The sequence below is a fragment of the Protopterus annectens genome, chromosome 5.part0 (assembly GCF_019279795.1).
Source record: "Protopterus annectens isolate FY-2018-M chromosome 5.part0, PAN1.0, whole genome shotgun sequence".
Classification (NCBI taxonomy): Eukaryota; Metazoa; Chordata; order Ceratodontiformes; family Protopteridae; genus Protopterus; species Protopterus annectens.
In genome coordinates, this window is record NC_056735.1 from 1,976,373,776 (window position 1) to 1,976,400,416 (window position 26,641).

The 26,641-nt window shown below is 44.4% G+C and overlaps 1 protein-coding gene across 3 annotated transcripts in view; it reads left to right on the top strand.

Annotated features, from left to right (window-relative positions):
* Positions 1-26,641, top strand: part of MZT1 (mitotic spindle organizing protein 1) — a 590,874-nt gene that overhangs the window by 167,095 nt on the left and 397,138 nt on the right. The gene's annotated exons all lie outside the window — the stretch shown is intronic.

Sequence of the window (26,641 nt, forward strand, 5' to 3'; positions counted from 1 at the left end):
GCATGGGGGCTATTCAACTAGTACCGGAAGAGGAAAAGGGACAAGATTTCTATTCAAGACGTTTCCTGGTACCCAGAAAAGACAAATCCTGGCCTTATCTACTCTTAAACACCTTTCTGGACATTCCAAAATTCAAGATGCTGACTCTTCACCAGTTACTTCCTATGCTAGGCAAAGATGCCTGGTTGGCAACTCTAGATTTAAAAGAGGCTTACCTGCTTATCCCAGTCAGGGAATCTTGCAGAAGATACCTCCTCTTCAAAGCAGGCTACTTGCATTACCAGTTCTTTGCACTGCCCTTTGGCTTATCTACTGCGCCCAGGGTCTTTACAAAGTGTCTGGCTCCAGTAATTGCATTTTGCAGGCAAAGAAATAGTCAAATATATCCTTACCTGGACAACTGCCTAATTCAGGCAGAAAACAAGGACATTCTTTTAAAACATCTGGCGTTTGTAAAAAGTGTTCTAACTTGCCTAGGGTACACTATAAATGAAAAGAAATCACAACTGGTACCCTCTCAAAAAATTACATTTCTGGGTGCAAGCTTGAATACAGCTGCCCAGATGGCTTTCCTTACGCCAGAGAAGCAAATTCATTTGGTGACTTACTTCAAACAGGTGGCCACAAAACCCCTGCTTTCTGCAAGGCAAATACTGCAAGCCTTGGGGTTCATGGCCTCCTGCATTCTTCTAATTCATATGCAAGACTGCATATGAGGAAACTTCAGTGGTATTTGAAAAGTTTTTGGAGTCCGCATTGTGGTTAGCCTGGAAACAATGATTCCTATCATACCTTGCCTGCACCTTGAGTTCCTATGGTGGGCAGAGGACTGCCACCAGAACAAGGGACTGCCATTCACACCACCCCCTGCCGTCCAAACCCTAACTACAGATGCATCAGCCTATGCATAGAGTGCTCATCTGGCAGGGAAGTGCATTCAGGGAAAATGGAGTCCGAATCAAATGCACTTTCACATAAATCAAAAAGAAATGCTAGCTGTACAGAATGCACTGACAGCCTTCAAGGACTACCTTCATCCAGGACAATTACTGTTAAAGACGGACAACACCACGGTTATGTGGTACATAAACAAGCAGGGGGGTACACACTCCTACCCCCTCTGCAGACTAGCCATGGCATTGTGGAACACAGCCTTGAGCTATCAAGTGCAACTACAAGCTCAATTCCTGCCAGGAAAGCGGAATACTCTGGCAGACTAACTAAGCAGAAATCTCATGGACCCACATGAATGGACACTGGAACCATGGATTTTCAACATGTTGACACACAAATGGGGGAGCCCAGACATAGATCTTTTTGCCTCACCCCAGAACTATCAGTTGGACAAATTTTGCACAAGAATTCATCACAAAAAAGCCTGGAAAGGTGATGTTCTGTCCTTCAGCTGGAAAAAACCTTATCAGTCTATGCCTTTCCCCCTCTGCCTCTGCTCTCCAAAGTTCTGCTAAAAGTCAAACAAGACAAACCAAAAATGATTTTGATTGCTCCAGACTGGCCTCGCCAGTACTGGTACCCACTCCTGCGCAGTGTGTCACATCTTCTACAGTGGTACCTGCCTCAGACACCTTACTTACTGTCTCAGCAGAACAACCAAATTCTGCACACTCTGCTCCAAACTTTGAATCTTGCAGCGTGGCTAATCACCTAAATTCACCCTTAGCATCCCTCAGCAAACCTATGATGGATGTAATTTTGGGTCGAGAAGACCTAGAACTGGAAAATCTTATGCTGACAAATGGAAAAGATTCTGTGCCTGGAATCAATCTCAAGGGATAAGCACAGCAGTGCCCAACATTCCTCAGATTTTGCAATACTTAACTGACATGCTTCACAAGGGCCTGTCCTTTTCTTCCATAAAAATCCATGCCTCAGCCATTTCAGCTCATTACAACACAGAACCTCCCCTCTTCTCCCATCCTCTGCTAAAGCAGCATCTCAGAGGGGCCAAAAACTTAAGACCACCCAGGAGAGCTCCAACCCCTGCCTGGGACCTTAATTTTGTATTGGAGAAACTCACTCTCCCTCCTTTCGAGCCAACTGCTACTGCAGACTTAAAATTTCTTTCCTGGAAAACAGCTTTCCTTTTAGCAGTCACTTCAGCTAGAAGGATTTCCAAATTACAGGCTCTTATGGCAGTGGAGCCTTTCATCATTTTTCATGCAGACAGAGTATCTCTCAGGACCAACCCATCCTTCTTGCCTAAGGTGGTATCCAGCGTGGTCCTTAATCAGACCATTCATTTGCCAACTTTCTTTCCCAATCCACAGACAAGGGGGAGTGGATTCTGCATTCATTGGATGTGCACAGACAATTTAGATTTTACTTAAACAGGACTAAATCTCAAAGAAAATCTGAACAATTGCTGGTAGCATTTGCTGCAGGAGCAGAGGGATAGGCTATTTCACAGCGAATCTTTTCCAAATGGATAAGCCATTGTATTCGTTTCTGCTATAACCACCATGGAAAAACTATCCCCCAGTGGATCAGATCACATTCCACCAGGGCTGCATCTACTTCAACAGCCTTTCTCAGAAGTGTTCCTACCAGGGACATTCTAGAAGCTACTACCTGGAGCTCAGTTCATACTTTTATCAAACATTACCATTTACCACTTTCTCTAAATCCAGAGCTGGCTTTGTCACTGCTGTCCTGCAGGGCCTTATAGCTGGTCCAAATGCTGTATAATTTCCTCCACCCAACCATAGCTTTGGGAATCTACCCAAATGTAATGACTGCAACAGTGAAACACGAAGAACATAGTACAGTTGTGTACACTTACCATAAATGTAGATGTTCGAGTGTATTCACTGTTGCAGTCCTGGTTACCCTCCCTCCAGTCTCCTATTTTTCTCTGGCTATACCTCTACTTTCTTTTACTATGCCTAAAAGCCCTTTTGGTGTATTTGCTTTTGGTTGGAGGTATATTTTTTGTGTTTTTAATTTTATTTGCCCCCCATTTGTGGGGCACTTGACATCTGGGGCAAGAAAAACTGATGTAATTGTGTCGGATGCATGTTTTATACCCCATGACGACCTGACGTCATGGAAGAAGGGACAGCAACCAACGCAGGACCTAAGACTTTGTTAATCAGGCCGACTGAGGGCAACCTGCCAGCAGAGTACCCCCAAATGTAATGACTGCAAGAGTGAATACACTGGAACATCTACATTTATGGTAAGTGTACACAACTGTACTTTAACTGTAGAGTCTTCTTTCTCTGCAGGTCAGAGTTGGTAGTAAGATTTAAAAAATAAAGTTGCTGCCAGTGAGATTTTCAAAACTGTTAGGGAGTGGGGATCTGTGTCTGACTGTGAGATGGCCTGCACTGGTTTTATTCTCTCTGTAGAATGCCCATACATGTAACAAACAATGTGGTCAGTTTCTTTCCAGAAAGTGGCACAGCAGGTAGCGTTGTCATCTCACTGCAGGAGATTCTGTAGTTTGATTCTTGGGTTGGGTGCCTTGTGTGGAGAATTTGCATGTCCTCCCTGTGTTTGCATGGTGTGTGTGTGTGTGTGTGTGTGTGTGTGTGTGTGTGTGTGTGTGTGTGTGTGTGTGTGTGTGTGTGTGTGTTATAGAAGAATGACAGTAGTCGGGTAAATCATCCACTGGTGTGAATGTTGGCTGTAGGTGATGGTCACTGTTGATGTGACACCCCAACCCCATGTACAAAAAATGGTGAAAAGAGTATTCATGCATGTGAAATCCCGACTCTGGGCCAGTAATCGAGGAGTCTGTTTCCTCCCCAATGGCACTGGAGAAGGATGTTCACTTGGAACAAGAGTAGATAAACCCAGTATTTCCAGATGCAGCTGTCTGCTTCAAGCACAATTTCCCTTAAGTGCACATCAGGAACACACTCAGTCCAGGATCTGGATTTCTCTCTGTCTCCTTCCAGGTCCCCAATAAGACTCCACACTGGCACGAGTCAAGTCCTCCAGCGCTCTTATATGTGAAACCAGTGCTTTGTCTCCTTGCTCCAAGCAGCTGACACATGCACAGTCTCTCTAAGATTTGCTCTGATGTTGTTAATCTTCATTTATTCCTTACTGATGGGTATTGGTTCCATCCTCGGAACCGAGTCGGCAGTTATAACAAGCTCGTGCCAGCCCAAAAAACTCTCGAGCCAAGTTTACCCATAGTGGCCCTCTCTCTATCACCTCAGATATCGTTTGCCGCGTATAATATCAGGATGTGTCAGGCCAGCTCTCAAGTTAAGTAACTTCAAATTTTTACTTCCTTTGAAATAATTTTTCTCCACTTTTTGTGAATTTCTATCTTATTAGTAGTCGTTAAGAGTTTGCTACTCATTGTTTACTGTTTGAGTGCTTCTGTCTGATTCTTTGCCAAGTTTTTGGCATTCTTCATACCATTGTTGCTACAGGCCTTCCTTACCTCCATGGTAATCTTTAATACCATTGCTAGTATTCCCTACCCCCCCCCTCTTTTTCTCCTTTTCTTTTTACCCTTTGGGTGCTTCTTATTTGCCATCATTTGTAACAAATAAAACATTCTGTCCTTTTTCTTGATTGTGTGTGTGTCAGTGACTGTTTTTTGTATATTACTTGACAAGGTTTGTCATTATTATTGACAATGGCTGATACAAAGGGGACAACAGGTTTTAAACAATGTGATCAGTGTAAAAGGAAAATGCCGAATTCTGATGGACATTTGCCTTGTGTTTATTGTCTCTGTGTACCGCATCTAAAAGTTCAACCCCCATGCCACTTAAGTAAGGGCTGTAGTTGCCCGTACCTTGGCAGAAAGGAAAAGTAAATTGATTCTCAAAGGTCTCCTAAAAACTCCTTTCTCAGAGGCTATATCTGAGGCAGAGGGCTCAACCCCTCCTAAAAAGGAACATAAAAGGAGGAGTCAGTCTGTGCCTTCCTCTCCACATGCCAGTGACTCTAAATCTGCTAAATCTCCCACAGAACGAAGGCAAAAGTTCCTAAATTGACTCCTGTAATCTCATCACCAGGGCCTCAAACACTTACTACGGTGCTGCTCGGGATTACGGAACTACCCAAAACTTCTACTCCTGCTACAGTACCGACACCCCTCTTGGGACCAAAAAGTTTCACCAATTCAGGATTCAGGTCACTACCCCCCCCCCCTTTGACCATGGTGCTGAAGGGCAAACTATTACCCCTGACCCGATACTCCCCATCGACGCACCTTTTTTGGACAACAGTGCAGTCCTTTCCTAGAACGCCCTGAGTCTCTGTCGGGGGAGTCAGCCCACTCTTTCAGGAGCCTTTCGGATTTCGACATAGTGAGACCTAGTGGATCAGCTCCTGGCGGAGAGAGGAATCCCAATTCCTTCCTCCCACCCGCAGCTGAGGAATGTTCTCCACAGACACAGACATATATTCTTCCTTCGGTCTCCTTGGAGGTATCGGAGCCCTCGAGGCCAACACCTGTTCTGGTACCAGCTTCCTCAGTTGCAGTGGTAGACCTTACTATGGCTCCAGAGTCTACCCTATGGTCCTCGACTCACTCTGAGCTTGAGCCATCCTCTGGATCATGGCTGGTCTGTTGGCACAGTGATCCCTAGTATGGTGCAGTCTGCTATGGTTCCAGTTGTTTTGGTGGCACCGAGTACTCTCGTGGCTCCTTCCCTGAGGGTGGGCTCGTTGGAGCTGGGTGTGGCTCATGGTCCTGAGGTTGTCCTTGGTTCCGGGATCCCATCCCTCTTTGCTCCCTGCTTTCCAGGTGATGGAGAGGGCACTTGCCTCTGCAAGCTCACAGCTGGTTCCTTTGGCACCAGAGTGCCACATATATAGATCCTCTGAACCACACCTGACACAGTCCATTACTCCGGGACATCAAGCATGGGAACCTCAAGATACCTTCCACAAGGTACCCACTCTTCAGATGCCCCCACTGAGGAGGTACCCCGTAAGAGGTCATGCAAGAGGAAGTACGTGGCTTCCCCCAAAGAATCCTTTACCGAGGATACAGACTACGATGAAGGGGAAGGGTCCCCACAGTTGCCCCCTGAGGATGTCTCCTTTGGAGACCAACTGGAAATCTTAAAGCAGTGGGGAGACTGGAAGCCCACCAACCCTTCCTCTGAGGAGTCTGTATTCTTGCAGGCTTTCTGTGCTTGACCCTCTACTTCCGGGGTGACCCCACCTGCAGATGATGTAGTTCAGCTCATCGTGCAGTACGCTTGGAGGAATCCTAACACCACTGAACCTATCCCCCGGAGACCAGACAAAAGTCCCTCTCTGCCAGAGGGCAACCCACACTGGTCCAAAGGCTTACCAATAGATGCTATGGGGTGGCGGGCACTAGAAAAGAGCTTGCTGAGGAGAGCCTTTACTGTCTCACACGATGGACAGGTTAGGGAAGCTGGTATATTCTTCATCGACCTTTGCCATTCGGTCCTTGAATTACTTGGCACATTTTATCCATCTCCAGAGAGACCTAATCTCGGATCTCTCTGAAACCCTAGCAGGAGCAGATGTTCTTAGTGTTTCACTGTTGCAGTCATCACTTGTGGGTTATCCCTGCTGTGGTAGCCCTCAGTTGGCCTGAATACCAGAGTCAGTGTTTTTTTTTTTTTTTTTTTTTTTTTTTTTTTTTTGGCTGCAGTCGCCTGTAGTACGACATCAGGCCATCAGTGCTATAAAGCAAGGCAGCTAACGTCATTACATCAGTCTTTCTTGCCATGGAGCCCATAGCAGAAGCAGTTAGCACAAGTGCCAGTCTGTTGCTACCAGAAGTTGAATTTCAGCTGAAAACGTCTAAAGCTAAGTACCCCGTTGAGGATCCTTTTTCCTTGCACTAACCAATGTCTGAAAAAGTTAGCAATTGTCTCGCCTGTGGATAGCAGATCCCACACAGAGACTTCCATTCTTAAAGCATCACTTATTTAGGCCCACACCATGACGTCCCCTTTGGCCAGTTCTGTGCCCTGTTAATGCGAGAACCATTTGCCGTAGAGCTCTTTTTGTAGACAGTTGTTTTCTTGTTTCGTCGTTGCATTCCAATATAGCGTCAGTCAGCCAACAATCTGTGGACATTCCGAAAAAAAAACATAGAGATAACAATAGAGACCGATCACACAAGGCTAAGCCTTCTGACGACGCTACCGCTAAGCAGGTAGTCAGTTCTCCAGAATTGTGTGAGGAGCTTTCGCAGCCCCTGATGCCCAATTTGATATCTACGCAGGCCTCTACCGAGACCCTTTTGGTGTCTGATAAGCCGCAGAAGTCTTCTTCGTCTTCCGAGCCTTTGGCAGTCTCTGCCTCAGTTGGTTCCGGAGCTGCGACACAGGCACCGGCTTCCAAGGAGGCCTTTCGCACTACCGAATCTAGACAAAAAACAACATCTTCACATCTGATTACCCTTTTCTGTCAGACCGGATTCTCTCAGGCCTAGAAGCCAGGCCACTCCTAGGAAATCTGCTTCTAGCCTCCATCTTGCTACTGCTCCACCACCCCAAGCACAAATGCTTAAAATGGCAGAGGATTCTATCTCCCTTATTCGGGGTAGTCAGGCCACTACTTCTAAAAGGAAAAGGCACCCTTCCCCAGAAATTATGAAAGAACAGGATTCTGGGGAATCTGACTATTCAGTTGTTGAAGAGGAACAGCATCCCTTAACTGCTTATGAGGATTCAGATGTAGAGGAATCCATCCTTCTGCCTCCCCTCCAGAAGATCTTTCCTTTGGGAAACCCTTCACTCCCTCAAGGAACATTTCCAATGGGAATCTCAGGATTTCCCACAGTCTAAGAAAAGACTTGGAGAGTTTCTGGACCTGCCCCAGCACAGACCCCCCCCCCTTGTTTTCCATGGATCCAGCTTAGCCCCTGATGCCCTCCCTCCTGCTCCCAGTAAACGTACAGTTACTACAGAGTACCAGATTCTCACAAATACCTGTACAGAAATCCTGCTGCAGACCCAGAGAGCATTACACGGGGACCTAAAGAAGCTAAGACTAGTTCTGCCAAGAGTCCTCTTCCTTCTGACACGGACTCCAGAGCTTTGGACAGATGGGGTAAAAAAGTATACACCTCTGCAACCTTAGCTATCAGAGCACTCAGTTGTCAGTTCCATATGTTAAAATATCAATAACACACATTGGAACAAAACAGAAGATTGCTACCTTTCCTGACTATGCCAATTCAAAAGAGTTAGCAGATTTACTGCACTCTGCTTGTCAAGTGGCCAAACACTCATTACAATGTGGTTGTGACTCCCTAGAAGCCACTGCTGCCCTGCTAGAGGCTTCTAGGGAGTCACAACCACATAGGAGACATGCATGGCAGAAGGAACAACCTCTCCATGATCATATCAAGTCTAAACTTATTGATGCATCCCTGAATAAGGAGCGCTTGTTTGGGGGAAAAAGCAGAAGAGGTACTTAAAAAGATGGAAGACAAAGCAAAATCTTTGCAGACAGTAAAATATTTCTTTCAAGTTCAACCTCCCAGATTCAGCAGGAACTTTCTCTCTAAGCACTAGACTTTCCCTGCACCTACCAAACAGGGCCATGGTAAGCCCTGCAGGGACAGACCATCCAGACCTCTATCCCAGGGCCAGCAGAGAAGCAAACAGTGGCCCACTTAGTCTCTAAGGCAGGGAGTTCTAAGCCAACCTTCTATGGCAAACACTCACAATGACCCCCCCCCCACCCTTCCATCTCTCATCAAAAACTAGGAGGAAGGCTCTCTCCCTCTTCAAAGACAATTGGCTTTCTGTAACAAAGGACCAATGGGTCTTAAAGATCATTTCTCAGGGATACAAGTTCTCTTTCAGCGAACTCCCAATTCCAAGAGGGTACCCATACTTGCCTCCAAATCAGTGTGCAGAGGCATTGAAACAGGTCCAAACTCTCATATCTCAGGGGGCAGTAGAACCTGTCCCCTCAAATCAAACAGGCAAAGGCTTTTTTTCCAGACTATTCCTAGTTCCCAGAAAAGAGGACACTTGGCATCCCGTCCTGGATCTATCCATTCTGAACACCTCCCTGGTGGTCCGTAGATTCAAAATACTAACTTTATAGCAGCTGCTGCCTATGCTAACAAAAAATGCCTGGCTAGTGACACTAGACTTAAAGGATGCCTACCTCCACATCCCCATCAGGAAATCGTGCAGAAAATTCCTGCACTTCAGAGCAGGCTCACAACACTTTCAGTTCTCTGCATTGCCCTTTGGCTTATCTACTGCTCCCAGAGTATTCACCAACTGCTTGGCCCCGGCCATAGTATTCTGCAGACAGAGAAGTATGCAGATTTACCCTTACCTGGACAACTGCCTCATTCAGGCAGAGTGCAAAGAAAAGCTGCTCCAGGACCTTCTCTTTGTCAAATCACTCCTAACTTCCCTAGGGTTCACCATCAACGAGAAGAAATCAAAACAAAACCCCACCAGGAAGATCATTTTCTTGGGAGCTGTGCTAGACACAGCATCTCAAATGGCCTTCCTATCCCCAGAAATGGAGAGCTTCCTGCCTCTCTACTTTACCCAGCTGGCTTCAAGAAGTGACCTCACTGCGAGGAAGTTCCTGCAAGCCCTGGGATACATGGCATCTTGCATCCTTCTCATTCCCCTGGCCAGGCTTCACATGAGAAAACTTCAGTGGTATTTAAAGAACCTTTGGTGTCAGCACTCAGTCTCTAGAGACCTCTCTCCTTCTGATCCCATGTATAAGGGCCGAGTTTCTCTGGTGGACAGAGGCTTGTGCAAGGAACAAGGGTCTCCCCTTCATCCTCCACTCTTCCAGCCAGACCATCACCACCAACTCCTCAGACATTGCTTGGGGTGCTCACCTAGCAGGCAGGTGCACCCAAGGTCTTTGGGATGCCCAGCAACTTCACTTGCACATCAGTCAGAAAGAAATGATGGCAGTACAAAAGGCTGCGATAGCCTTCAAACCCCATCTGAGGCCAGGGGTTCTCCTTATAAAAACAGACAACACCACAGTAATGAGGTACATCAACAAACAGGAGGGAACCCAATCTTACCCCCTGTGCAGGTTAACCATGAGCCTCTGGCTTACAGCCCCCTCCATGGGTCTACACCTAATTGCCTAATACCTACCGAGGGTCAACAACACTCTGGCAGACCACCTAAGCAATAACTTACTGGATCCCCACGAACAGCAGCTCCACAGGGAAATCTTTCTGCAGATCACTCAGAAGTGGGGGACTCCAGAAGTGGATCTCTCTGCCTTGCACCTCAGCCCCCAGCTGCAAACATTCTGCACCAGGGAGTATCACCTCCTAGCTTGGAAGATGGATACCTTGACCTTCCTCTGCCCCTTATTCCCAAGGTAGTGATCAAAGTAAGGGAGGAGAGACCAAAGGCCATCCTCATTGCTCCAGATTGGCCCAGACAGCATTGGTACCCCTTACTGTGGACCTTACAGCCCCTCAAGCAGCTTCCCCTGATCTCAGACCTCTTGACCAAGATGGGGGGGGGAGATACTGCACCCAGACTTAGACTCTCAATCTTTCAGGATGGCTTATACCTTAAAGCCAGCAAGGAGTCCCTGTTAAGCAAACAGGTCCTAGACATCATCACAGAGGCCAGAAGGCCCAGCACCAGAAAATCATACGCAGAGAAATGGAAAAGAATCTGCTCCTGGAACCAGTCCAAAGGGGCCAGTACCTCCCGTCCTTCCATCCTGCTTATCTTGGATTACCTAGCTGAGTTGCTCAATAGTGGCCTCTCTTTCTACTCTATTAAAATCCATGCCTCAGCCATTTCTGCCCATTACAATTCAGAACTACCCTTTTTCTCCCATCCTTTGGTTAAGCAATTCCTCAGAGGGTCTTCTAATATCAGACCTCCCAGAAGTCCTCCACGCCACCCTGGGACCTGAGTTATGTTCTAGAAAAACTAACCTTACCTCCTTTTGAACCTGCTGCTTCTGCAGAATTAAAATACCTCTCCTGGAAGACTGCCTTCATACTAGGTATCACCTCAGCCAGAAGGGTATCAGAACTTCATGCTCTCATGGCTGTTGAGCCGTTCATTTTCCGTGCAGACAGGGTCTCCCTGAGGACTAACCCCTCCTTTATGCCCAAGGTGGTATTTGATGTGAACCTCAACCAGGCTATACACCTACCCACCTTCTTTCCCAACCCTCAAAACAAGGGGGAAAGAATTCTACACTTGCTAGACATGCACAGACAACTCTGATACTATCTGGACCGTACTAAACCAGTCAGAATAACAGACCAACTACTTGTCAGCTTTGCCCGTGGGGCAGAGGGGGAGCCCATTTCCAAGTGGATATCACACTGTATCCTTTTCTGCTACAGACTACATGGGAACCCCCCCCCCCCAAGTCTATCCATACCCATTCCACTAGGGCAGCCATCACTTCCACATCCTTCCTCAGAGGAATCCCCATCAGGGACATCTTGGAAGCTGCCACCTGGATCTCTGTCCTTACCTTTACAAAGCATTACCACCTACCTCTTTTTTCTAAGTCTAGGGCAGGGTTTGCCTCTGCAGTTCTGCAGGGCCTTCTGACCCATGCCTAGGACTCTAACCTATCCTCCACCCCTCTCCTCAGCTTTGGGAATCCTTCCATAGGTGATGACTGCAACGGTGAAACACGAAGAACATAGGACAGTTGTGTACACTTACCATAAATGTAGATGTTAGAGTGTATTCACTGTTGGGAGTCCTGGTCCCTCCCCTCCATCCCCCATATAGCATTTTCCTGTAGGGGGACATAAGCTTCTCATGGTGGCTTTTTGCCACCAAGAACACTTTTCCTTATCTCCTTGTGCTTCTGACTGGTTAGAGCAAGAAAAACTGATGTAATGACATCAGCTGCCTTGCTTTATAGCACTGACAACCTGACGTCGGACTACAGGCGACTGCAGCTGACACAAAAAAAACTGACTCTGGTATTTGGGCCGACCGAGGGTTACCACAGCAGGGATAACCCACAGGTGATGACTGCAACAGTGAATACACTCGAACATTTCCATTTATGGTAAGCATACACAACTGTACTTTCCTGATGAGATGCACGACAAAGTTGCCTCACAGCTTGCCACCCTGGAATCAATATCTAATTCGTCCATGCAGTTTATTTCTCATACTACCAAAGGGGCGGATAGAGCTGTGGGTGCAGATGATGTCATGAGACGTCACGCCTGGATGCGCCTATGTGATTTTGCGGATCCCTTTAAGTCTTCCTTTCCCAATGCTCCCATGAGGTCTCTTCTCTTTTTGGCCCAAAGGTAAAAGACACAGTAGACAGGTATGAAAAGGATGGAAAGACCCTGTCTGCCGTGGGTGTGCATTTTTCCATCCCCCAACGATCCTACTCTAGGAATCAAAGGAGTGGAAAGATGTGGTACAAGAAATCCCGGGGTCCCTTCTGCAATACACGTGGAGAGTTTACCTTCTGGGGCAGAGGGGGAAACTCATCTGGAAGATGCCCCTCCAGAGGCAGAGGGGGTCTGCGTAATCAGGGATCTAGAGATTCTTTCTCTGGCAGTCCTATCACTGCTCCTGAGGAGTGGCCCGTTTGCTTACCTCTGAAAGCAGTCAGGGGACAGTTTTCTCCGTATCACCTTGCCTGGCAGTCCATAACCACAGATTCTTGGGTGCAGACGATAATTATCAGAGGTTATCACATTCCTTTCAGCCTTTACCCAAGGCCATTAAGGCATATTCCCAATGTCTCACCCAGTCAACGAGAAGCAGCAGCTCAAGAAATTCAAAAGCTACTTCTAAAAAGAGTCATCCAAACAGTCCCACCAGACCAGATAGAATCCTGATTTTACTCTACATTCTTTTTAATGCCAAAAAAGACAGGGGACTGGAGGCCAATCTTGGACCTCAGCATCCTAAACAGATTTGTTAGACAAACAAAATTCCGGATTGCCACGGTTCAGTCTGTCCTCCCGTTTCTAGAGAAAGATGATTGGATGTGCTCAGTAGATCTCCAGGGTGTGTATAACCACATAAAAATGGACAAATGCTCCAGGAGATTCCTTTGCTTCTGGCTGGGAGCACTTCCCTTTGGTCTCTCTATGGCCCCCAGAATGTTCACCAAATGCATGACCGAGGTAACAGCTCACTTGAGACTGCAAGGATTCTGGGTTTTTCCGTATTTAGACTATTGGCTCCTTACCTCCCTTACCAAGCGTCTGCTAGTTACAACCTTACATGACACCCTAAAGCTAGCAAAATCATTAGGGATATCAATAAGCAAAGTAAAATGCAAGTTGGCTCCTACTCAAAATCTGGAATTCATAGGGGCAACTTTTGACACTCAGTCTTGCCTAGTCTACCTTCCACTTCACAGGTTATAAAGACTAAGGTCTCAACTCTGGGTGATACTCTCTCAGAACAAGGTTTCAGCTTGGGCAGTACTTCAAGTACTAGGATCAGTGGCAGCATCGATTACTATAGTTCCCCTAGCAAGACTACATATGAGTCTCCTGCAGTGGCTTTTACTAACACAGTGGCCTCTCCCTTTTTAATTTCTCCAAATCTTGTGGGTTAATACCATAACAGGAGTGGACGTCATTCCTAAGTCAAAGTACGATTAAAGTTCATGAAATTAGTATTGTTTCCCTCTTGCTCTTCACAGCACCCACAACGTGCCCAATAATGACGACTCCTGCAATTCGTATGGAGTTGCATGTATTGGTAACATATCGAAATATGATTGCAGACTCTTTTTGTAGAAGACCCGTTGCTCCTACTACCATCAGAACTATCAGGGTTTCCTTCTTCCACATTGCTCTAATTTTTCCTTGCAGATCCTGATATTTTATGACTTCTAGTCTCTCTCTATGCAGGACACTGTAGTCACTGGGTGTGGCGATTTCAATGATCAGTGCTACTTTTGTCTTTTCTTGGACCACTATATCTGGTTTTCTAGCATCTATCTTTGAATTGTTGGTAATGGATGATCCCATGTGATGCAGACTTCATCATTTTCTATGATGCTTTGTGGCTCATGTTTCCAGTGTTTTTCAGCCACTTCAAAACCATGTTTGCACAATCCCCAGTGCAACAGTCTGGCCACATTATTATGCCTTTCAGTATACAGTCCTTCAGCCATTGGTAGGTCACAACCAGCAATGAGATGTGCAACTGTTTCCAATTCTGTTTTACAAAACCTACATTTGTCTGTTTCTCCCACATGTTCAATGGACTTTGTAAACCAACATGTACATAGCCCACTGTCCTGGGGCGCCAATAATAACCTATCATCTCTTGGTTTAAATTCAGCTCCCCTTAACCATTCCTGCATTCGTTTCTGATCACCATGAGGTTCTTCCAGAAGATGTTCATCGTGTTTCACTGTTGCAGTCATCACTGTAGGGTTCTCCCTGCCGGCAGGCAGCCCTCGGTCGGCCAGAATCCCAAAGTCTGGGTCCGGCGTCAGCTGTTCAGTCATGCTCCCTGACGTCAGTGCTCCAGGAGTACAAAGCTGCCAGCCGACGCCATGTTCTCCAGTCTTTCTTGCCGTGCGGTGAAAGCAGTTCACAAGTGCCGGTCGGCTGACTCCTGATATTTTCTCGTGCTTCAGTCCGAAGACTTACTTCTTCTTCTCAAAGCTAAGTACCCCGTTGGGGAAACTTTTTTTCTTGCTCCAGTCCGATGTCAGAAAAAGTTAATAATTGCATTTCTTATGGGAAGCAAATACCTCATAAGGATTTCCATTCTTACTGTATTCCTTGTTTAGGCCCTGACCACGACGTAGCTAGTTGTCAGTTTTGTGCTAGATTTAACCAACGTACGATTAAGCGAAGGTACGATTTTGCTTTTCACTACTTTGGTAGGCGATTTAATTATAAAATGTCGTCGGACACACTTCCGACTACCGGAGTTCACAAACGACGCAAATATAAGGACAGGCCTCCGAGGTCCAAATCAGACGACGTTTTACAAGCAGAGCCAGCTTCTGGTTCGGCCGTCGTCAGTGAGGCGCCTTCGCAGCCCCTGTCGTTGGCCATTTCAGAACCGGTTGCCGAAACGGACTCCCACGAGGAGCCAACTAGGCCTTTGAGCACTTCAGCTGCAGGACCTTCGGACAATGCTCCCTCGGATGGGTCCGGAGCCGCTGTGCAGGTACCGGCTTCCGAGAGGGTTTTCAGGCTTACACAGCTTCTGATAAAGGCAAAGCCAAAGACAAAAGCAAAGACTCCTTCTAAATCTAAGATATCAGCCCAGGCCTCTTCTGATCCGAGACCCAAATCTCAAAAACAGCTACTTAAAATGGCGGAGGACTTACTAACCATGATTAGGGGTTCACATGCCCCTCCAGACAAAAGGCCAAGGCAAGAATTGGATTATGATTCTTCTGATCAGGCATCTATTTCTTCGGTGTCTTCCTCTGACCAGGATTATTCTTTCCCTCCTTATGAGGATTCTGATGCTAAGGAATCCATTTCTTCAGCTTCCCCCCCTGAGGATTTTTCATTTGGGGAAACTTTACATGAAATGAGGGAACATTTTCACTGGGAAGGGCTGGATTACTCGGAATCTAAGAGAAGACTTAGGGATTTCCTTCTTCTTCCCCAACATAGACCCCTGGCTATTCCTCCTATTTTAGATATTGTGGATGATACCTTTTCTGAGGCTAATTTAACTCCGGACTCCTTTCCTCCAGCCCCTGCTAAGCCGAACAGATATTACAGGGTCCCTGATTCCCACCAGTTCCTTTACAAAAATCCTACTGCTGATCCAGAAACCATTTCTCAGGGTCCTAAGGGGGTTAAGGCCGCTTCTGCTGAAAACGCTATTCCGACAGATAAGGATTCTAGAGCTTTGGAGAGATGGGGAAAAAAGTGTGCACTTCTGCTACTTTATCTATTAGGGCTTTAAATTGTCAATTTCATATGCTAAAATATCAGTAATTTCTACTGTCTGTTGTGAAACAAAAGCTAGCTACCATTTCTGCATGTGCAGATAATAAGGAATTACACGATTTGATACATGCCACTGAACAAGTGGGGAAGCATGGTTTACACTGTGGTTTTGATGCCTTGGAGGCTTCTTGCCTCTGGCACAGTCATTAGAAGGCATGCTTGGTTAAAGGAACAAAACTTACCTGATCAAGTGAAAGCAAAGTTACTGGATGCTCCTGTTCAGCATAATGTTTTGTTTGGGTCTAAGGCTGAAGAGGTGATAAAAAAATGGAGGATAAGGCAAAATCCTTGCAAACGGTTAAGGATTTCTTACAAGTTCAGCCCCAAGATTTAGTAGAAATTGGCCAACTAAAAATTGGTCCTTTCCTAACTCGGACAGGCCTCAGAGGGGTAGATATAGGCGCTCCAGAGGGAGGGCCCAAGCACAGACCTCTTACAGACCAAGACAGTGGACTGCTTCCACCCCCAAGGGTGGAGAGGACAGACCTCAATCTTATAGAAAACAGGCTCAATGACTCCCCCTGCAGGGCTACAGGAGCTTATCTCCTGGAAGCCCCTCTCAGAGGAAAACTCTTTCTATTTCAGCAAAATTGGACTTACATAACCCAAGACAAGTGGGTTTTGGATGTAGTTTCAAGTGGTTACAAATTCCACTTTCATACCTTACCAAGACCAAACGGATGGCCAGACCTACCAAAACACCAATGGTCAGAGGCCTTAAACCAGGTGGGATCCCTCATGGCTATGAGGGTCATAGAACTGGTTCCACAATCAGAGACGGGGCAAGGCTTTTATTCCCAGAAAGCAAAATTCATGGAGACCCATCCTGGATCTGTCAGTCTTAAACACTTTCCTGGAGATACCAAAGTTCAAGATGCTTACTCTGCAGCAGCTCCTGCCAATGTTGAACCAAAATGCATGGATGGTAACATTGGATTTAAAGGAGGCTTACTTACACATCCCTATAAGACAGGAGTGCAGAAAATACCTCAGGTTCAAGGCCGGCTCAAAACATTACCAATTCTCTGCGCTGCCCTTTGGCTTGTCTACTGCGCCCAGGGTCTTCACCAAGTGTCTGGCACCAGTAGTAGCTTACTGCAGACTCAAGGGAATTCAAATTTACCCTTATCTGGACGACTGCCTTATTCAAGCAGACAGCAAGGATGTCTTACTCCAGCATCTAGAACTTGTTCAAAATCTTCTCAAGTACCTGGGATTCACTGTGAACATAGTCAAATTTGACACCCTTACAACAGATAACTTTTCTGGGTGCTCTCCTAAACACAACAACCCAGATGGCATTCCTGACATCCGAAAAACAACTACAGCTGGCTTCAACTTTCAAAACCTTGGCGTCACTAACTCAGCTGACTGCAAGGAAATTCCTGCAGGCATTGGGTTAAATGGCCTCCTGCATCCTTCTCATTCCATATGCAAGACTACATATGAGAAAAATACAATGGTACCTAAAAAGTGTATGGTCCCAGCATTGCCACAGTCTAGACACACAGATTTCCGTCCTGCCTTGTCTACAAAAGGAATTCCTTTGGTGGACCAAGGCATGTCTTCACAACAAAGGGAAAGCCTTCAGTCTGCCTCCAGCCAGCCAAGTGTTAACCACGGATGCCTCGGATTACGCATGGGGAGCCTACTTGCAGGGAAAAGGTCTACAAGGTTTTTTGGACAGAGGATCAGAAGCACCTACATATCAATTTAAAAGAGATGTTAGCTGTTCAGAATGCCCTCTTGGCTTTCAGGGATCTTCTACAACCAGGACAACTCCTGATACGGACAGACAACACCACAGTTATGTGGTACATAAGCAAGCAAGGGGGTTCACACTCCTATCCCTTTTGCAGACTAGCCATGACTCTTTGGAACACAGCTCTAGCTTGCAAAGTGGATCTACAAGCTCAGTTCCTGCCAGGGAAACAAAATATTCTGGCAGACAGCCTGAGCAGGAACCTGTCAGACCCATACAAATGGATGCTAGACACCCAAATATTCAAGATGATTACAGAAGCCTGGGGCTGCCCAGACATAGATCTATTTGCATCCCCCCTCAACCACCACTTACAGATTTTTTTTGCACAATGACATTTCACAAGCTAGCATGGAAAGTGGATGCACTATCATTCAGTTGGAGAAACCTCTCTGGGTATGCCTTTCCGCCACTACCTCTTCTTCCACGGGTGTTATTAAAGATCAAGCAGGACAAGCCCAAGATGATGATTTTACTGGCACCAAATTGGCCTCGACAATTTTGGTACCCAACACTGATGAATCTATCCCAGGAGCCTCCTTGGATTTTGCCTCAGATTCCAAATCTTTTGTCCCAACACCAGGGCCAGGTTCTGCACTCTCATGTCAAAACTCTCAGCCTGGCGAATTCAGGGTCTATGATTAATCCTTTCCTTCCCAAACAGGTCATGGATGTTATTTTAGAAGCCAGACGGCCTAGTACTAGAAAATCTTATGCAGGTAAATGGAAGAGATTTTGCACCTGGATGCATGCTCAGGATTCGGATCCCCTCATTCCTAATATCCCTCTGATTTTACTTTACCTGACAGACATGCTACATAAGGGTTTATACTTCTCTTCCATAAAAATACATGCCTCAGCTATCTCTGCACATTACAATACAGATCCTCCAATCTTTTCCCATCCACTTCTGAAATAATTTCTCAGAGGAGCAAAGAATTTAAGGCCCCCTAGGACACCACCCATTCCTGCCTGGGACCTCAACTATGTTCTGGAAAAACTCACTCTGCCTCCTTTTGAGCCTGCTGCCACATCTGATATCAAGTACTTATCATGGAAGACAGCTATCCTGCTGGCTTTGACTTCAGCCAGGAGAGTCTCGGAGTTGCAAGCACTCATGGCTGTGGAACCTTATATTATTTTTCGCCAAGATAGGGTGTCTTTAAGGACTAATCCTACTTTCATGCCTAAAGTGGTTACCAAAGTGGCTTTAAATCAAACTATCCACCTGCCAACTTTTTTCACTAATCCTTAAAATAAGGGGGAAAAGGATCTTGCATTCCTTGGATGTACACAGTCAACTTCGTTTTTACCTGGACAGAACCAAGAACATCAGGAAAACAGAGCAACTGTTTGTTTCTTATGCAACAAATTTCCAAGGCAAAGCAATTTCAAAACAGACCATTTCTAAATGGATTGCTCATGGAATCAGATTTTGTTACTGTCACCATGGAAAGCAAATCCCAGGAAATATTAGGACTCACTCTACCAGAGCTGCTGCTACTTCAGCTGCCTTCCTCAGGGGAGTACCTACCAAAGACATTTTGGAAGCTGCAACTTGGAGTTTGGTGCATACTTTCTCTAAGCACTATAATCTACCTCTTTACTCTAAGTCTAGGGCAGGCTTTGCTTCTGCAGTCTTGCAGGACCTTCTAGACGCCCCTTCTACTCTATGACCACCACCCTTTATCTCAGCTTTGGGATTCAACCCTACAGTGATGACTGCAACAGTGAAACACGATGAACATAGTACAGTTGTGTACACTTACCATAAATGTAGATGTTCGAGTGTCTTCACTGTTGCAGTCTGGGTTACCCTCCCTCCCTGTCCCCTCTTATTCTTTCATTAATGTGGTTTCCTACTTCACCCTTCTTCTGAGGTGTATTTGCTTCAGGGTATGGGGTTTGATGTATGTTGCTTTTTTGTTTTACTATTAGCCTTCATTTTTGGGCACCTGACATCTGGGGCAAGAAAAACTGGAGAACATGGCGTCGGCTGGCAGCTTTGTACTCCTGGCGCACTGACGTCAGGGAGCATGACTGAACAGCCGACGCCAGACCCAGACTTTGGGATTCTGGCTGACCGAGGGCTGCCTGCCGGCAGGGAGAACCGTACAGTGATGACTGCAACAGTGAAGACACTCTAACATCTACATTTATGGTAAGTGTACACAACTGTACTTTTTGTATACTTGCAACCAGCTATATTTATGATTTTTTTCCACATTTCTTGCCTTTTCATCTGGTCCTTCACCTTATGTTCTTCATTTTGTTTTTGGCACATTCAGTTGCTGCCTGATTTTTATCTGCTTCTGGTTTGATTTCCATTCCTTCTTGATGCCGAAACGCTTCTGTTAGGTTAAGCAGAGAATTCATCTTAGATTTATTCTCCTCATGTTTCAAAACTTTCACTGCGTTTGGGTCTCATGAGATCAGCAGGTATGTGTGAAGTCCCACGATTGCAGATCTATACATGTAATCAATTTCAAGGAGACCCATCCTTCCTTCGGAACGGGGAATATATAATCTTGGTATGCACTTATTTTTATAGATCCTCTGGTGAGCATGAAGCTTCCTTCTTGTTTTAATATCTAGTCTATCCAACATGTTTTGAGGTCAGTCAGTCACTCCAAAACTGTAAGTTAGGATAGGAAGAGCAAATTTGTTTATAGCTTGAATTTTGTTCCTAGATGTCTATGCCATTTTCAAGATTAATTCAAGTCTTCTAAAGTAATAAAAGACCAGCAAAGAACACAACTCCCCACAGAGCAAATGCCTTGCTGCTAAAGAAAAATAAGAAGTATAATCCAAAACACAGCAAGCAGCAAAGGCAACCACATATTCCAAGAAACGCCAGTACTCACTTCAATATAAAGTAAACCAAGATTCTTTATTGTGCACACTCAGTAAGCGCTTTCATTACTCGCTTCATCAGACCATCAAAAGCACACATCCCAGGTCACTCCTTATATAACAGCAGCCTTAATCAATTATATAATTAAGTATCAATCTTCTTTAAAGCAACACTCCCATACTAACTGCACTCTAAATATAATAAAAAGGTAGTGTAAGCATATGAAAATACAACACATGTATAAAAGTTTAAACCTATAACACTCAAACTATCTAAAACTAATCAATTTATAAAAAACTGTGTTGACTATAACGAAGCAAAATAAAAAATGGGTTGATATCAACTAGATATATTCTATAAAAACATGCTAGACAACAAGACTTGTTATGGGGACCCTCTTCTAAAACAAAGGGTAGATACCTGAATCAAAAACATATGCAGTAAATCAGCAGCCCACAAATGTCTAATTCACCATTAGCCCCCTGGATTTCAATAAAGGTTTCAGTGAGGCTCTCTCATTGAGCCCTCCCTCGGTCAGCCCTAAGCCATAATCCATTTCATCTCCCTCTTTTCGGTGCCATTCCTAATAAACCCCCACGTGCAATGGGTAATATGGTATCAATAACCATAAACCTAAAGTGGTGGTCGTGGCCCTCAGCTAAGACATGCTTAGCTAATGCATTGTTGGACGACTGTACTCTGATAGCATAAAGATGCACCCTAATCCTGTTCTTAAATATCCTGTTTGTTTTACCAATGTAAAACTACTTACAAACCTCCCATACAGCAAGGTAAACCACATGGGAGGTGATACAGTCGACTGAAGAGTGAAACGCATACTCGCGTCCTGTGTCAGGGTGCATAAACCTCCCACCCGAATCTATACTCTCACAATAATTACATTGGCCACAGGGTATAGTATCCAACCTCTCATTCCTCTCTGACACATGCCTATCAAATGGTTGGCATAGAATCCTTTTTAAATTGGGCTTGTTTTTAAAGCTGAACCTCGGCTTATCTCCTACTATCTCCTTGATATCTGGGTTGGTTAATAAAACACCCCAATGCCTACTAATGATATCATATACCTTCATGTTATTTGTTGTAAAATACATGGGTACCCTCGTCACAGAGGAGATATCCCCAGAGACTCCACCTGGGTTATCTTCAAGCAGTCAGAAAAATATGGGCTCTCTTGTCCTCTTGTCAGCAAGTCCATTCCACTTAACCCTTCTCTGATCTCCCCTTCATTGTAACCTCTCTACACAAATCTTTCTTTCAGAGTGTTTACTTCACACTCATATCCCTCATTAGAGGCATTCAAGCGTGAAGCCCGCATCGCCTGCCCTCTGATGATGTTCTTGAACACATAGGTTGGAAGCATACTTTGTCTGTGGTGGACGGTATTCCTGTGGCATTTCTTCCTGTAAACCCCCGTATTTATACTACCATTATCCAACCTCTCAACATACAAGTCAAGGTATTCAATCCTACTCCTAGAAAAGGTCATGGTAAACTTCAAATAGTCAGTCATGCTATTCATTTCTAGCATGAACATCTCAAGTTTAACCACATCTCCAACCCATATAAAAAAGACATCATCTACAAAATGACTATGAAAAGGAATGAACTTCCTAAAGTCCTCCAACAAGAACAACTCATCCTCTTCCCACAGGGCTAAAAACATGTTGGCGTAGCTATTGGCACATGACGTGCCCATAGCCACGCCATCAAGCTGCAGGTATATATACTCTTTGATCAAAAAAGAAAATGTTGTTCTCCAACACCATTTCCAGGAAGAGACAAATTAAATCTGTCTTCCTATCATCGTAATCACTGTGCCTATTCAAATACTGTTTGATAGAAATAACACCCAATCCATTTGGGATGACATTAAATAAGGACTGTACATCTAGGGTCACAAAAAGTACATCTGGACCTAAGGACTGTACATCTAGGGTCACAAAAAGTACATCTGGACCAAATTGTGAGTTATTAACAGAACTATGTAGGTCTGTCAAGAACTGTTTAGTGTTCTTCAGAAATACTGGATTCAAGTCCAAAACAGGTCTAATTAACTTCTCTACATATAACGAAAAGGGTTCCGTGCACCACCCCTTCCCTGAGACAGTTGGTCTCATCGGGGGGTTCTTTTCATTCTTGTGGATTTTAGGGAGCCCTTGTATAGCTGGTATCATGGGACAAGTAACCTCCAAAAATCTATCATCAGTAATGATATGATTCTCTAACAGATCATCCAACATGCTACAAATCCTGACCCTGATGATATGAGTCTCCTCCTGGCTAATAACTCTATAATACTTTGTGTCACCAAGCATGTCCTCCATCGAACTTCTATAACCTTCCCTATCCATGACTACCACCAACCCACCCTTATCAGCAGGTCTGATGATTATCATCCTATCATCCTGCAACCTTTTCAGGGCATTCTGTTCCTTATAAGTTAAATTAGGCCTACCACCACTGGCTCTGATATTGAAATCTACTCCATCAAATTCCTTATAAACCTCATGTTCAACCAGCTTATAAAAAGCTTCCACTAGGGGGTGATTGGTCGGCACATACATACTGGGCTTTTTATAACGACTAACAGAACCAACATTCCCTTCCCCAAATTCAAGTCTCAGCATAACATTCCTTTAGTATCAGTTAGAATGTTGGTCAAGTTATTATTCCCAGATGGAATAAAACTTAATCCCTTATTCAAAACATTAAGTTCATCAACATCCAATACAAGAGCTTCAGTGAACAATGGGAATCAGGCTCTTACGGGTTTTCACCAGCTCCCTTTACCGATTACGGTGGAGAGAGGGGTGAGGAAAACCCGATCAAACAGTCTAGGCAGACAGAAGCGCAAATACTCTACAAACAGGCAGTCAAATCGATCACTCAAAAAAATTTGGAATCAGGCTGGGACTGCCTAGTCTGGAATATTTCCAAACGTGTATTGGATGTTGATGAACTTAATGTTTTGAATAATGGATTAAGTTTTATTCCATCTGGGAATAATAATTTGACAGACATTCTAACTGATATTAAATTGTTCAACAGGAATGTTATGCTGAGACTTGAATTTGGGGAAGGGAATGTTGGTTCTGTTAGTCATTATAAAAATCCCAGTATGTATGTGCCGACCAATCACCCCCTAGTGGAAGCTTTTTATAAGCTGATTGAACATGAGGTTTATAAGGAATTTGATGGACTAGATTTCAATATCAGAGCCAGTGGTGGTAGGCCTAATTTAACTTACAAGGAACGGAATGCCCTGAAAAGGTTGCAGGATGATAGGATGATAAACATCAGACCTGCTGATAAGGGCGGGTTGGTTGGTGGTCATGGATAGGGAATGTTATAGAAGTTCGATGGAGGACATGCTTGGTGACACGAAATGTTATAGAGTTATTAGCCAGGAGGAGACTCATGTCATCAGGGTCAGGATTAGTATTATGTTGGATGATCTGTTAGTCGTATCATTACTGATGAACTATACAATTTTTTGGAGGTTACTTGTCCCATGATACCAACTATACAAGGGCTCCCTAAAATCCATAAGAATGAAGAGAACCCCCCGATGAGACCAGTTGTCTCAGGGAAGGGGTGGTGCACAGAACCCTTTTCGTTATATGTAGATAAGTTAATTAGATCTGTTTTGGACTTGAATCCAGTAGTTCTAAAGGACACTAAACAGTTCCTGATAGACCTACATAGTTCTGTTAATAACTCACAGTTTGGTCTGGATGTACTCTTTGTGACCCTTGATGTACAGTCCTTATTTACTGTCATCCCAAATGGATTGGGTGTTATTTCTATCAAACAGTATTTGAATAGGCACAGTGATTACGATGATAGGAAGATTTAATTTGTCTCTTCCTGGAAGTGGTGTTGGAGAACAACATTTTCCTGTTTGATCAAACAGTATACCTGCAGCTTGATGGTGTGGTTATGGGCACGCCATGTGCCAATAGCTACGCCAACGTGTTTTTAGCCCTTTGGGAAGAGGATGAGTTGTTCTTGTTGGAGGACGTTAGGCAGTTCATTCCTTTTTATCGTCGTTTTGTAAACTGTCTTTTTCATATGGGTTGGAGATGTGGTTAAACTTGAGACGTTCATGCTAGAAATGAATAGCATGACTGACTATTTGAAGTTTACTGTGACCTTTTCTAGGAGTAGGATTGAATACCTTGACTTGAATGTTGAGAGGTTGGATAATGGTAGTATAAATTTGGGGGTTTACAGGATGAAATGCCACAGGAATACCCTTCTCCATAGACAAAGTATGCACCCCACCTATGTGTTCAAGAACATCATCAGAGGGCAGGGGATGCGGGCTTCGCGCTTGAATGCCTCTAATGAGGGGTATGAGTATGAAGTAAGCACTCTGAAAGAAAGATTTGTGAAGAGAGGTTACAATGAAGGGGAGATCAGAGAAGGGTTAAGTGGAATGGACTTGCTGAGAAGAGGACGAGCGAGTCCATATTTTTCAACCCAGGTGAAGTCTTTGGGGGGGGTATCTCCTCTGTGACGAGGGTACCCATGTATCTTACAACAAATAACATGAAGGTATATGATATCATTAGTAGGCATTGGGGTGTTTTATTAACCAACCCAGATATCAAGGAGATAGTAGGAGATAGGCCGAGGTTCAGCTTTAAAAACAAGCCCAATTTAAAAAGGATTCTATGCCAACCATTTGATAGGCATGTGTCAGAGAGGAATGAGAGGTTGGATACTATGCCCTGTGGCCAATGTAATTTTTGTGAAAGTACGGATTTGAGTGGGAGGTTTTTGCACCCTAACACAGGACGTGAGTATACGTTTCACTCTTCAGCTGACTGTGTCACCTCCCATGTGGTTTACCTTGCTGTATGTGAGGTTTGTAAGTCGTTTTACATTGGTAAAACGAACAGGATTAGGGAGCATCTTTATGCTATCAAGAGTACAGTCGTCCAACAATGCATTAGCTAAGCAGGTCTTAGCTGAGGGCCATGACCACCACTTTATGTTTACGGTTATTGATACCATCTTACCCATTGCACGTGAGGGTGATATTAGGAATGGCAGAGAAAAGAGGGAGATGAAATGGATTATGAGGCTTATGGCTGTCCGAGGGAGAGGGCTCAATGAAGAGAGCCTCATTGAAACCTGTATTGAAATCCAGGGGGCTAATGGTGAACTAGACCTTTGTGGGCTGCTGATTTATTTTATGTTTTTGATTCAGGTATCTACCCTTTGGTTTAGAAGAGGGTCCCCATAACAAGTCTTGTTGGCTAGCATGTTTTTATATAATATATCTGGTTGATATCAACCCATTTTTTATTTTGCTTCGTTATAGTCAACACAGTTTTTTATAATTTGATTAGTTTTAGATAGTTTGAATGTTATAGGTTTAAAAGTTTATACATGTGTTGTATTTTCATATGAATACAAAAAGGATGATTGGCACAGAAAAACCAAAAACGAAGTGGAATGCCAAAACTGCTAGAGCCACAGATGTCAGCAACAGTACTTTATTATTAAAATCCACAGGTTTACACCGACGACAAACCCAATACACATTAACGCCTTAAAAGAAAATTGCGTTTTCGTCTTAAACAAGCCAACTTCTTCAGATACCCTCTACAGAATAAATCAGACCTTATATACAATTATTAAAAACCAATTACCCAATCAACACAACCTCCAAGTTAAGAGTTTAATTGTTAGTTAATCCGTGTGTTTTAAAACATTTCTTTCCTGATCCAACCTTTTTGTTATTACAAAGACCTGTTTACATGAATAAATAATCAAATGAATAGTGTAAAAACACCTTTAAAGCAATAGATGTTGTTATAAAAGTGAATATATAAAAATTGGGTATTGGGTTTGTTGTCTGTGTAAACCTGTGGATTTTAATAATAAAGTACTGTTGCTGACATCCGTGGCTTTAGCAGTTCTAGCATTCCACTTCGTTTTTGTATTTTCATATGCTTACACTACCTTTTTATTATATTTAGAGTGCAGTTAGTATGGGAGTGTTGCTTTAAAGAAGATTGATACTTAATTATATAATTGATTAAGGCTGTTGTTATATAAGGAATGACCTGGGTTATGTACTGTTGATGGTCTGATGAAGCGAGTA